Source organism: Takifugu flavidus, unplaced genomic scaffold, assembly GCF_003711565.1.
Source record: "Takifugu flavidus isolate HTHZ2018 unplaced genomic scaffold, ASM371156v2 ctg444, whole genome shotgun sequence".
In the NCBI taxonomy this organism is placed as follows: Eukaryota; Metazoa; Chordata; class Actinopteri; order Tetraodontiformes; family Tetraodontidae; genus Takifugu; species Takifugu flavidus.
In genome coordinates this window covers 23,396-36,622 of record NW_026622063.1, presented here as the reverse complement: position 1 = coordinate 36,622, position 13,227 = coordinate 23,396, and the positions used below count along the sequence as shown (strand labels likewise).

Sequence of the window (13,227 nt, the reverse complement as noted above, 5' to 3'; positions counted from 1 at the left end):
CTCTCTGTAAGCTGGAGACTCTCAGGTCAGTCAGAGATGATCCAGTACTTTCCCAGGTGTAACTAGTTAGACAATAAATGTTTACATGTTTGATCTTTGTTATAAACGTAGTGTTACAGTTCTCAGAAAAAAGACCACACAGGACAGATTTGCAGTATTAAACTGGTTGTGGAAATCTGTCCCATGTGAGGATGGTCATCAATGACTAGAAAGGAAGTATCAGTTGTAGATTTGTCTTGTTTTATTTTAGGCTGGCCACAAAACCGCCCAAACATTCAGACAAATCAAAAATGGTTCTTCCTGTCTTTTAAAGATCAGAAGGAAAACTAGCAAACCCCAAAAAGAAAGCTGCTGCAGTGTGCCATGCCCCTTCTCTACTGAGAAAAGCCATCCCAAAAAAGAGAAAAGCCCAAGTGTGAAGTGAGCACCCTGTTAAACCTTGGTACCGAAAGCCTGCGGTCATTCTCATCTGAGGTGGCTTCATTCCAGCCAGAAGCCCAACCTGCCTCCCTCTTAAAGGGGCAGCAGGTCAGTCCAACCACAGAAACCTTCATGAAGATCTGAAGCTTTCAGCATCCACAATTGTTGCACCTCACTTCCATTGGAGTCCAAATCAGAAGTCAACAAGTTGATTCTACACCGATTCTACACAATGCAACCATTTTAAAAAGGTTTCCATGCAGACGTTTTCACGAATATTTAGATAAATCTGTTTGTTCATCGCCTCCTTCTTTTGTAATGATCATCAAAGAAAATGACCTTATTTGAGTTTTTCTCCTCACAAATATGACTTTCTATGAACGATGCAATAAATGCAGCTTGCAATCTAAGACAATATGGAAGTATGTGTATATAATAGTAGTGGAAGTAGTTCATAAAATAATACATTTGCTCTTCTAATCGAATCTTTCTATGTTATTAAAGAAAAAGCTGCTTTTAGTCAACAAAATCGAAGACATCAACCAAAAATCCTAATTTTCTATAATATAATATAAAACAGTAGAGAAGACTCTTTCTGCAGAGACACTGGTGGCAGGAATGCAGAAGTATCACCTGCTCAACTTGGAAGGTGGAGCAGAAACCACCAGCTGAGAAGGTCCTCAGCGAGAGGAAGTGGTGGAGAACCATGAAACTTGCTAAGCTCCACCTCAGCTCCAGAGACGGGCTGAGCTGGAGCTGTGGCACCAGGTATCGCCCAGAAGAGCCTCCAACAAACAAGCTCTTCTCTTGGGAGGAGAGGGCTTTGAATCTCAGCTCAGTGTGCTTGTCTCTAGTAGGTCGCAGCTGCACCTTTTCCTGAGGTCCTTGTTGATGCCCTGAGGGGAATTGATGCTCCTGCAATGTTTTCTGGCAGCATTGAGCTTGCAGTGGGGCAATCAAACACACTGTGGGGTGGCTCTCTTTCCTTCTCTCATCTGGAGAACAAGTGACACCAGCTGCCAATCATTGTTGGAGAAATGTGCAGTCAGGGGAACTATGCGTCCAGACTATAGCCACCCTTCCAGCATCCAGCAGTGTCTAAAACCTTTGATTTGGTTTCACCAGAGAGTGTAGGGATTGCAGGGCCGCTGCAGCATCGCCCACAAGCTATCAGGAGTGGGTCGCTTTGTCCCAACTCCTGACAAGAGTTGAGTGCTATTGAGAAATGTGGTCTCACAAACTTGGAAGGTATTTTGACCTACACACACTTTACATACGGTGTAGATCTTGTCCAACTGCCCTGAAAGAACCCAAAATAGGAACATACGGCAGATAAGCCGGTGCAGGACCAGAGGTTTGTTGCTTGTAAGCTGTGTTTTGCTCTGGTACATGTTGATTTTTATTTGTCTTCTCTCAAAATAATTGTTATTTTAGACTAAGTTGCTGCAGTTTATCCGAGACCAGCTGTGATTCTGTGGCCTCAGCTCTGAAGTCCAACCTCTCCCATCTGAGGGTTCTGGACCTGAGCTACAACACGTTGAAGGATTTAGGAGTGAAGCGGCTCTGTTCTGGACTGGAGAGTCCAAACTGTAAACTGGAGAGGCTCAGGTCAGTCTTCATTTTTCTACCTATATACCAGCTGCTAAGATGGTGAAGTGAGGCTGTTCTCAACACTGCTGTGATGCACCACATTAAAAAAATTCCTTGTAATATCGTGAATTCAGGTCTGACCCAACTAAGAACTAACGTAGGTTTAGTACTGACGCAGATAACATGCAGCCCTGCACCGTATAACCTTATCCTGCATTTTTCAGTTTAAAGGACTGCAGTTTATCAGAGATCAGCTGTGACTCTCTGGCCTCGGCGCTGAGGTCCAATCCCTCCCATCTCAGAGAACTGGACCTGAGTTGGAACCAGCTGCAGGATCCAGGAGTGAAGCTGCTCTGTGGTTTTCTCCACTTTCCAAACTGCCGACTGGAAACTCTGAGGTAAACACCATTCTCAAAAATGTCCATTATTCCATCCGAGGGTCCTCACACTTTCTGAGTGTGTGTGTTGTGCCCAGTTCCTTCAGGAGGGAGGGCCACACGGGGACCACTTATTCATGATAAATTGATTTAAGAACAATGAAAAAGCCGACAGATCATAACCAAAATTAGACAAAACTACGTGAGGGTGCCTGGTAGACACCAGCCAACGAGGAGGTAGATGGTGAGGGAGACAGGAAGTCATCTAAGACAGGTTGGCTGTTTCTGAAACCACCCCCTATACCACATGTGTCAAACGCAGGCCCGCGGGCCAAATTTGGCCTGCAGTGTATTTATATTTGACCCGCGAGATCATATCAAATGTGCATTAGAGCTGGCCCGCGGTGTATACTGTACCGCTAATACTACAAATCCCACAGTGCTTTGCTAGTATATTGGTGCGCAGTCAAAACCGGCAAGCGCTCCTTTTTTCTGTTGACAGTCATTGACAACCATGCTCCAGACACATCGGACAAATTATTTTACCTCCACAAAAATGGAAAACGAAAGATGGACAACAGGAGCTTTTAAAACAGGTGGGAGGCAGATTATCTGTTCACAAATATAAAGGACAGACCTGTTTGTCTTGTGTGCGGAGCTAACGTGGCTGTAACGAAAATATAAACAAGAACACTATGAAACAAAACATTATGAAAAGTACAAGGACCTGGACGTAAAGCAGAAGCTGCAGAAGGTGGAGGAGATGAAAAGAAGTCTGGTTTGCCGGCAGTCTATGTTCCTGAAAGCAAAATCAAAAAGTGAAGCTGCTGTAAAGGCTAGCTTTATTGTGGCAGCAGAGATAGCAAAATCAGCCCGGCCCTGTAATGAGGGAGAGTTTTCAAAAAGTGCATGGTCAAAGTTTGCAACATCGTGTTCCGAGATAAAAGCAAGAATTTATAAATGTGAGCCTGAGCAGAAACACCGTGGCTGAACGCGTGTGTGAGCTTTCCACTAATCTACATGAACAACTAATAAAAAAGGGAAAAGATTTTATTGCATACTCCCCTGCTGTGGATGAGAGCAGCCACACGTCTGATACTGCCCAGCTGTCAATCTTCATCCGTGGAGTAGACTCGAGCCTGTGCGTCACACAGGAACTTTTAGGATTAAAATCAATACATGGCACCACCACAGGAAAAGATATCTTTGAAGAGGTATCCAAATGTATAACTGAAATGAGCCTGCCTTGGGATAAACTTGTGGGACTGACGACAGATGGTGCACCCGCGGTGTGCGGTCAAAAGAGTGGATTGGTCAGCAGGATTCAGGAGAATGCGGGAGGAAGCTGCAGGTGAACTTAGTTTATCACTGTATCATACATCAGGAAGCGCTCTGTGGCAAAGCTCTGCAAATGGAACATGTTATGAGCTCTATAAAACGAGTCGTCAACTTCATAAGAGCCAAAGTTTGAATCACCGGCAGTTCAAGTCTTTTCTGGAGGAGTTGGATTTGGAATACAGAGATGTGCCCTATCACACAGAGGTGAGATGGCCAAGCAGAGGAAAAGTACTGAAGAGATGTTTTGAGCTACGTGAGGAAATCTGTCAGTTATGGAAAACAAAGGGAAGGACACAACAGAGCTGAGAGATAAAACATTTCTGTGTGAGCTTGCATTTCTGTCTGACATTGTGAGCCATCTCGATGTGCTTAACCTGCAGCTTCAGGGACGGGGCCACATCATCACAGACATGTACGCAGCAGTGAGGGCCTTTAAAACTAAGTTGTGTCTGTGGAAGACTCAGATGCTGCAAGGAAACTTGGGTCATTTTCCGTGCTGCCAAACCATGGCAGAGCAAATCTCTCCTGCCGTGCTGCCTAGCGCACAGTTTGCTGAAAAAATCAACGCGCTCAGCGCCGAGTTTTCCCGGCGATTTGCCGACTTTGAGGCTCAGAAAGGGAGATTTGAACTGCTCAGTAACCCGTTTGCGATCGACGTGGAAAGCGCACCAACCAGCCTCCAAATGGAGCTAATTGAACTCCAATGTAATGAGATGCTCAAATCAAAACATGACTGTTGGTGCTGCGCGGTTTCCATGTTTCCTCCCAGACACAATGCCTCAATTACGCACCCAAGCTGCTCAGATGCTCTCAATGTTCGGCAGCACATATCTATGTGAACAACTGTTCTCTATGATGAAGGTGAACAAAACACCTGACAGAAGTCGTCTCACTGATGAACACCTTCACTCCGTCCTGAGGCTTTCCTCAGCTCAGAGCCTGACCCCAGACATTGATGAACTTGCATCTAAGAGAAGATGCCAGGTATCTGGCTTAGACCGATGTGCAGAGTAAACCAGAGTGTAGCAAACTGAGCTTGAATATATCTGTTTCTTATGCACTTTTTCTACTGCAAGGCATGGTCTGTTAATAGTTGAAATGTTGGATTGTTATTGAATGACATTATTTTTGGTTCTTTTGTTGTTGGCTTTGAAAAAGATTTACTTTAAAAAGGAACTTGAAAGGATATGGGGAGAGACATACTTTATTTATTTATTTAAATAAGAAATGAATACCACTGATGTGTCTTTTATTTCAAATTTAATTTCTCATGTGTTTGTAATATCAAGTGTTGGTTGTTCCAGATTCTGTGTTAAAGCAAAACTAAAGTTTGTTTCCATATGAAAAGGTTAAATTACATATCAGTTGCAGTTAATTTTTCAATAAATATTGAGTTTGGCCCGTGACTTTACTTCACTGCTTATTTTGGCGCACTGTGAATTTGAGTTTGACACCCCTGCCCTATAGTGCACTCAATAGTGTGGACACCATTTTGAAATAGAGTCCGAATTGTTAGTGAGCATCGCTGTACCCTATGTAGTGCACTCAATGTATCCCACAATGCACTGCGAACAGTACTGTAGTGTACAAGCGAGCACCCTAACTCGGAAAATGTATCCACCCTAGCCCCCAGCCGTAAAGGCTGATGGGATACATTTTTTAACTTAATTTCTACTGTGCGGTTTGATATATGAAATTTTTGGAAATAAGAATTTTTTTTCAGTAGGGGACCAACATGATCATCTTAAAATATTACAACATAAATGTGTAAAAAAACATCAGTCAATCTTCACTGATCCCCCCCTCACTTAAAATTGTTCTTCGGAATCGTCTGTTCCTCACCAGGCGACAGAATCTCAGTAAAAATATTTACAAAGATGAAAAGTAGCTTTGATCCATTTTTTGATGAAAAAATTATACTTATAACCTCATAAAAGTTTCCCTTCTTTATTTAGATTATGGAACTGCAGTTTATCAGAGATCAGCTGTGGCTCTCTGGCCTCGGCGCTGAGGTCCAATCCCTCCCATCTCAGAGAACTGGACCTGGATCAGAACCAGCTGCAGGATTCAGGAGTGAAGCTGCTCTGTGGTTTTCTCCACTTTCCAAACTGCCGACTGGAAACTCTGAGGTAAACACCATTCTCAAAAATGTCCATTATTCCATCCGAGGGTCCTCACACTTTCTGAGTGTGTGTGTTGTGCCCAGTTCCTTCAGGAGGGAGGGCCACACGGTGACCACTTATTCATGATAAATTGATTTAAGGACAATGAAAAAGCCGACAGATTGTAACCAAAATTAGACAAAACTACGTGAGGGTGCCTGGTAGACACCAGCCAACGAGGAGGGAGATGGTGAGGGAGACAGGAAGTCATCTAAGACAGGTTGGCTGTTTCTGAAACCACCCCCTATACCCTACATAGTGCACTCAATAGTGTGGACGCCATTTTGAAATCGTGTCCAAATTGTTAGTGAGCATCGCTGTACCCTATGTAGTGCACTCAATGTATCCCACAATGCACTGCGAAAAGTACAAGCGAGCACCCTAACTCGGAAATGTGATTCCTACTGTGCGGTTTGATATATGAAATTTTTGGAAATAAGAATTTTTTTTTCAGTAGGGGTCCAATATGATCATCTTAAAATATTACAACATAAATGTGTAAAAAAAATATCAATCATTCTTCACTGACCCCCCCCCCACTTAAAATTGTTCTTCGGAATCGTCTGTTCCTCACCAGGCGACAGAATCTCAGTAAAAGAATATTTACAAAGATGAAAAGTAGCTTTGATCCATTTTTTGATGAAAAATTGCTTTATTAAATGTTTTCACTACAGCAGAATATGACTTGAGAATGTTCCATCACATCTTGGCTTGAAAATGTCAAGGGACACTAATTATTTTAGGTAATAAGTAATTATTATTGTATTATTATTGACATTAATATTTCATTTTACTATATAAAGTTAATTATAGGGTAAAATATTGCATTTTCATAAAAATGACCGCTGAATGTATTTCTGATGGGTTTAAATAATTAAATGGACCTGGCCACTTTTCCCGGCGACCGGTTCGTAATTATTATGCGACACCATGACGTCACTTTACGTGCGCCGTAAATGACGCCGTTGTCTGAATACTAACTTTAAATTGAGTGCGCTACGTAGTTCACTCAATCCATGTCCCCCATGTAGTGAGTAGTGAACAGGGAACGAGGGTGTGGAGTCGGAAACAGCCGTTGTGCCTTTAAAGATGAGCCACAGGTGAGATGGATCTCCATGATGAGATGGGAGGGAAAGAGGTGGGAGAACCTGGGAAGAGTGAGGGCCAGAACAATATATATTCTCCTCTGGAACAGTGCAAACCTGAGAGGTTGGAATTGTGGTAATTACATATTACTATCCTTTTTTAAGATGTAACTAAATTAAATATTTACAGATCATGCCTTTGATTAATGTTTCAGATTAATACTGGTTTCACTTATAACCTTATAAAAGTTTCCCTTCTTTATTTAGATTAGAGCACTGCAGTTTATCAGAGATCAGCTGTGACTCTCTGGCCTCGGCGCTGAGGTCCAATCCCTCCCATCTCAGAGAACTGGACCTGAGTTGGAACCAGCTGCAGGATCCAGGAGTGAAGCTGCTCTGTGGTTTTCTCCACTTTCCAAACTGCCGACTGGAAACTCTGAGGTAAACACCATTCTCAAAAATGTCCATTATTCCATCCGAGGGTCCTCACACTTTCTGAGTGTGTGTGTTGTGCCCAGTTCCTTCAGGAGGGAGGGCCACACGGGGACCACTTATTCATGATAAATTGATTTAAGAACAATGAAAAAGCCGACAGATCATAACCAAAATTAGACAAAACTACGTGAGGGTGCCTGGTAGACACCAGCCAACGAGGAGGTAGATGGTGAGGGAGGGAGACAGGAAGTCATCTAAGACAGGTTGGCTGTTTCTGAAACCACCCCCTATACCACATGTGTCAAACTCAGGCCCGCGGGCCAAATTTGGCCTGCAGTGTATTTATATTTGACCGGGAGATCATATCAAATGTGCATTAGAGCTGGCCCGCGGTGTATACTGTACCGCTAATACTACAAATCCCACAGTGCTTTGCTAGTATATTGGTGCGCAGTCGAAACCGGCAAGCGCTCCTTTTTTCTGTTGACAGTCATTGACAACCATGCTCCAGACACATCGGACAAATTAATTTTACCTCCACAAAAATGGAAAACGAAAGATGGACAACAGGAGCTTTTAAAACAGGTGGGAGGCAGATTATCTGTTCACAAATATAAAGGACAGACCTGTTTGTCTTGTGTGCGGAGCTAACGTGGCTGTAACGAAAGAATATAACAAGAAGACACTATGAAACAAAACATTATGAAAAGTACAAGGACCTGGACGTAAAGCAGAAGCTGCAGAAGGTGGAGGAGATGAAAAGAAGTCTGGTTTGCCGGCAGTCTATGTTCCTGAAAGCAAAATCAAAAAGTGAAGCTGCTGTAAAGGCTAGCTTTATTGTGGCAGCAGAGATAGCAAAATCAGCCCGGCCCTGTAATGAGGGAGAGTTTGTCAAAAAGTGCATGGTCAAAGTTTGCGACATCGTGTTCCGAGATAAAAAGCAAGAATTTATAAATGTGAGCCTGAGCAGAAACACCGTGGCTGAACGCGTGTGTGAGCTTTCCACTTATCTACATGAACAACTAATAAAAAAGGGGAAAGATTTTATTGCATACTCCCCTGCTGTGGATGAGAGCAGCCACACGTCTGATACTGCCCAGCTGTCAATCTTCATCCGTGGAGTAGACTCCAGCCTGTGCGTCACAGAGGAACTTTTAGGATTAAAATCAATACATGGCACCACCACAGGAAAAGATATCTTTGAAGAGGTATCCAAATGTATAACTGAAATGAGCCTGCCTTGGGATAAACTTGTGGGACTGACGACAGATGGTGCACCCGCGGTGTGCGGTCAAAAGAGTGGATTGGTCAGCAGGATTCAGGAGAAGATGCGGGAGGAAGCTGCAGGTGAACTTAGTTTATCACTGTATCATACATCAGGAAGCGCTCTGTGGCAAAGCTCTGCAAATGGAACATGTTATGAGCTCTATAAAACGAGTCGTCAACTTCATAAGAGCCAAAGGTTTGAATCACCGGCAGTTCAAGTCTTTTCTGGAGGAGTTGGATTGGGAATACAGAGATGTGCCCTATCACACAGAGGTGAGATGGCCAAGCAGAGGAAAAGTACTGAACAGATGTTTTGAGCTACGTGAGGAAATCTGTCAGTTTATGGAAAACAAAGGGAAGGACACAACAGAGCTGAGAGATAAAACATTTCTGTGTGAGCTTGCATTTCTCTCTGACAGTGTGAGCCATCTCGATGTGCTTAACCTGCAGCTTCAGGGACGGGGCCACATCATCACAGACATGTACGCAGCAGTGAGGGCCTTTAAAACTAAGTTGTGTCTGTGGAAGACTCAGATGCTGCAAGGAAACTTGGGTCATTTTCCGTGCTGCCAAACCATGCCAGAGCAAATCTCTCCTGCCGTGCTGCCTAGCGCACAGTTTGCTGAAAAAATCAACGCGCTCAGCGCCGAGTTTTCCCGGCGATTTGCCGACTTTGAGGCTCAGAAAGGGAGATTTGAACTGCTCAGTAACCCGTTTGCGATCGATGTGGAAAGCGCACCAACCAGCCTCCAAATGGAGCTAATTGAACTCCAATGTAATGAGATGCTCAAATCAAAACATGACTGTTGGTGCTGCGCGGTTTCCATGTTTCCTCCCAGACACAATGCCTCAATTACGCACCCAAGCTGCTCAGATGCTCTCAATGTTCGGCAGCACATATCTATGTGAACAACTGTTCTCTATGATGAAGGTGAACAAAACACCTGACAGAAGTCGTCTCACTGATGAACACCTTCACTCCGTCCTGAGGCTTTCCTCAGCTCAGAGCCTGACCCCAGACATTGATGAACTTGCATCTAAGAGAAGATGCCAGGTATCTGGCTTAGACCGATGTGCAGAGTAAACCAGAGTGTAGCAAACTGAGCTTGAATATATCTGTTTCTTATGCACTTTTTCTACTGCAAGGCATGGTCTGTTAATAGTTGAAATGTTGGATTGTTATTGAATGACATTATTTTTGGTTCTTTTGTTGTTGGCTTTGAAAAAGATTTACTTTAAAAAGGAACTTGAAAGGATATGGGGAGAGACATACTTTATTTATTTATTTAAATAAGAAATGAATACCACTGATGTGTCTTTTATTTCAAATTTAATTTCTCATGTGTTTGTAATATCAAGTGTTGGTTGTTCCAGATTCTGTGTTTAAGCAAAACTAAAGTTTGTTTCCATATGAAAAGGTTAAACATTACATATCAGTTGCAGTTAATTTTTCAATAAATATTGAGTTTGGCCCGTGACTTTACTTCACTGCTTAATTTTGGCGCACTGTGAATTTGAGTTTGACACCCCTGCCCTATAGTGCACTCAATAGTGTGGACGCCATTTTGAAATAGAGTCCGAATTGTTAGTGAGCATCGCTGTACCCTATGTAGTGCACTCAATGTATCCCACAATGCACTGCGAACAGTACTGTAGTGTACAAGCGAGCACCCTAACTCGGAAAATGTATCCACCCTAGCCCCCAGCCGTAAAGGCTGATGGGATACATTTTTTAACGTAATTTCTACTGTGCGGTTTGATATATGAAATTTTTGGAAATAAGAATTTTTTTTCAGTAGGGGACCAACATGATCATCTTAAAATATTACAACATAAATGTGTAAAAAAACATCAGTCAATCTTCACTGATCCCCCCCTCACTTAAAATTGTTCTTCGGAATCGTCTGTTCCTCACCAGGCGACAGAATCTCAGTAAAAGAATATTTACAAAGATGAAAAGTAGCTTTGATCCATTTTTTGATGAAAAAATTATACTTATAACCTCATAAAAGTTTCCCTTCTTTATTTAGATTATGGAACTGCAGTTTATCAGAGATCAGCTGTGGCTCTCTGGCCTCGGCGCTGAGGTCCAATCCCTCCCATCTCAGAGAACTGGACCTGGATCAGAACCAGCTGCAGGATTCAGGAGTGAAGCTGCTCTGTGGTTTTCTCCACTTTCCAAACTGCCGACTGGAAACTCTGAGGTAAACACCATTCTCAAAAATGTCCATTATTCCATCCGAGGGTCCTCACACTTTCTGAGTGTGTGTGTTGTGCCCAGTTCCTTCAGGAGGGAGGGCCACACGGTGACCACTTATTCATGATAAATTGATTTAAGGACAATGAAAAAGCCGACAGATGGTAACCAAAATTAGACAAAACTACGTGAGGGTGCCTGGTAGACACCAGCCAACGAGGAGGGAGATGGTGAGGGAGACAGGAAGTCATCTAAGACAGGTTGGCTGTTTCTGAAACCACCCCCTATACCCTACATAGTGCACTCAATAGTGTGGACGCCATTTTGAAATAGTGTCCAAATTGTTAGTGAGCATCGCTGTACCCTATGTAGTGCACTCAATGTATCCCACAATGCACTGCGAAAAGTACAAGCGAGCACCCTAACTCGGAAATGTGATTCCTACTGTGCGGTTTGATATATGAAATTTTTGGAAATAAGAATTTTTTTTCAGTAGGGGTCCAATATGATCATCTTAAAATATTACAACATAAATGTGTAAAAAAAATATCAATCATTCTTCACTGATCCCCCCCCCACTTAAAATTGTTCTTCGGAATCGTCTGTTCCTCACCAGGCGACAGAATCTCAGTAAAAGAATATTTACAAAGATGAAAAGTAGCTTTGATCCATTTTTTGATGAAAAATTACTTTCTTAAATGTTTTCACTACAGCAGAATATGACTTGAGAATGTTCCATCACATCTTGGCTTGAAAATGTCAAGGGACACTAATTATTTTAGGTAATAAGTAATTATTATTGTATTATTATTGACATTAATATTTCATTTTACTATATAAAGTTAATTATAGGGTAAAATATTGCATTTTCATAAAAATGACCGCTGAATGTATTTCTGATGGGTTAAAATAATTAAATGGACCTGGCCACTTTTCCCGGCGACCAGTTCGTAATTATTATGCGACACCATGACGTCACTTTACGTGCGCCGTAAATGACGCCGTTGTCTGAATACTAACTTTAAATTGAGTGCGCTACGTAGTTCACTCAATCCATGTCCCCCATGTAGTGAGTAGTGAACAGGGAACGAGGGTGTGGAGTCGGAAACAGCCGTTGTGCCTTTAAAGATGAGCCACAGGTGAGATGGATCTCCATGATGAGATGGGAGGGAAAGAGGTGGGAGAACCTGGGAAGAGTGAGGGCCAGAACAATATATATTCTCCTTTGGAACAGTGCAAACCTGAGAGGTTGGAATTGTGGTAATTACATATTACTATCCTTTTTTAAGATGTAACTAAATTAAATATTTACAGATCATGCCTTTGATTAATGTTTCAGATTAATACTGGTTTCACTTATAACCTTATAAAAGTTTCCCTTCTTTATTTAGATTAGAGCACTGCAGCTTATCAGAGATCAGCTGTGACTCTCTGGCCTCGGCGCTGAGGTCCAATCCCTCCCATCTCAGAGAACTGAACCTGAGTAAGAACCAGCTGCAGGATTCAGGAGTGAAGCTGCTGTCTGATCTCGTAGAGAATCCACACTATGGGCTGGAGACATTTAGACATGGCTGGTTGAAGCCAGTCAACTCCCGCTCATCTGCTGCATCACTCACTGACCACTGGTGAAGAGCATCTGTGGAAACATCTGCCGTCTACTCCGTCCATAGATGAAGAATTCAGTTTTTAAAAAGCGCTGGTGGACTTTCAGGAGATCAGTCGATGGTCGACAAAGCAGAAGCAGCTTCGCCTTGAAGTTAAATTAGTTCCTGGTATCACACAATGCATCTTTATAAAGTTCTAAATGGCTCCTCGGCCACTCTTATAAGCATGAAAACATTCTCTTAATTGTCTCTTCAAATGTCTGTATTATACGTTACTATATGCTATATGTCATTTGACTTTAGTCAATCTGGTAAATGTTATATGATTTATTGCAATCTAATAAAAACAAATAATAAATGTGGGAAATAGGAAATAAAAAGAAGCAAAATGACCAAATAAAACTCCCATGAATACTGTAAATTTAAAGATGTCAAGAATGGAATATCAGCTTAAATGGAATCAAACATAAAGTGAAAAGGCCTCCTTTAAGTTTACTGCAAAAATAAACACTAAATCAAGAGCGACACGCGCCAAAAACGTTTCATTCTCTCTTCTGTCTCCACTCATTCTTTTATATTCTGTTAAGATAATGAGGACGGGGTCGTGTGATAACAAAACAACCTAATTGGGGACTATATTTGTTGCAAGAACTTTGGCTCTTCAGAAATTTCTATGTTGGCTTCCACAGATTGTGCATCCACTAAAAACTCAGTGTTTTTGAGGAACTACCAGGAGTGGCTGGAGTGGAGGCC

At 42.3% G+C, this 13,227-nt stretch overlaps 1 long non-coding RNA gene and 2 pseudogenes across 1 annotated transcript; all 3 read left to right on the top strand.

Moving 5' to 3' along the window:
• Window positions 1–2,889: 2,889 nt before the first annotated feature.
• Window positions 2,890–5,008, top strand: LOC130520609 (general transcription factor II-I repeat domain-containing protein 2-like; annotated as a pseudogene).
• A 2,943-nt stretch (window positions 5,009–7,951) lies between these two features.
• LOC130520608 (general transcription factor II-I repeat domain-containing protein 2-like) lies at window positions 7,952–10,151 on the top strand (annotated as a pseudogene).
• Window positions 10,152–10,885: 734 nt separating this feature from the next.
• LOC130520611 (uncharacterized) lies at window positions 10,886–12,999 on the top strand. Its single transcript, XR_008948941.1, has 2 exons — window positions 10,886–12,009; window positions 12,262–12,999. It is a non-coding gene; the product is annotated as an uncharacterized LOC130520611 (long non-coding RNA).
• The last annotated feature ends 228 nt before the right edge of the window (window positions 13,000–13,227 follow it).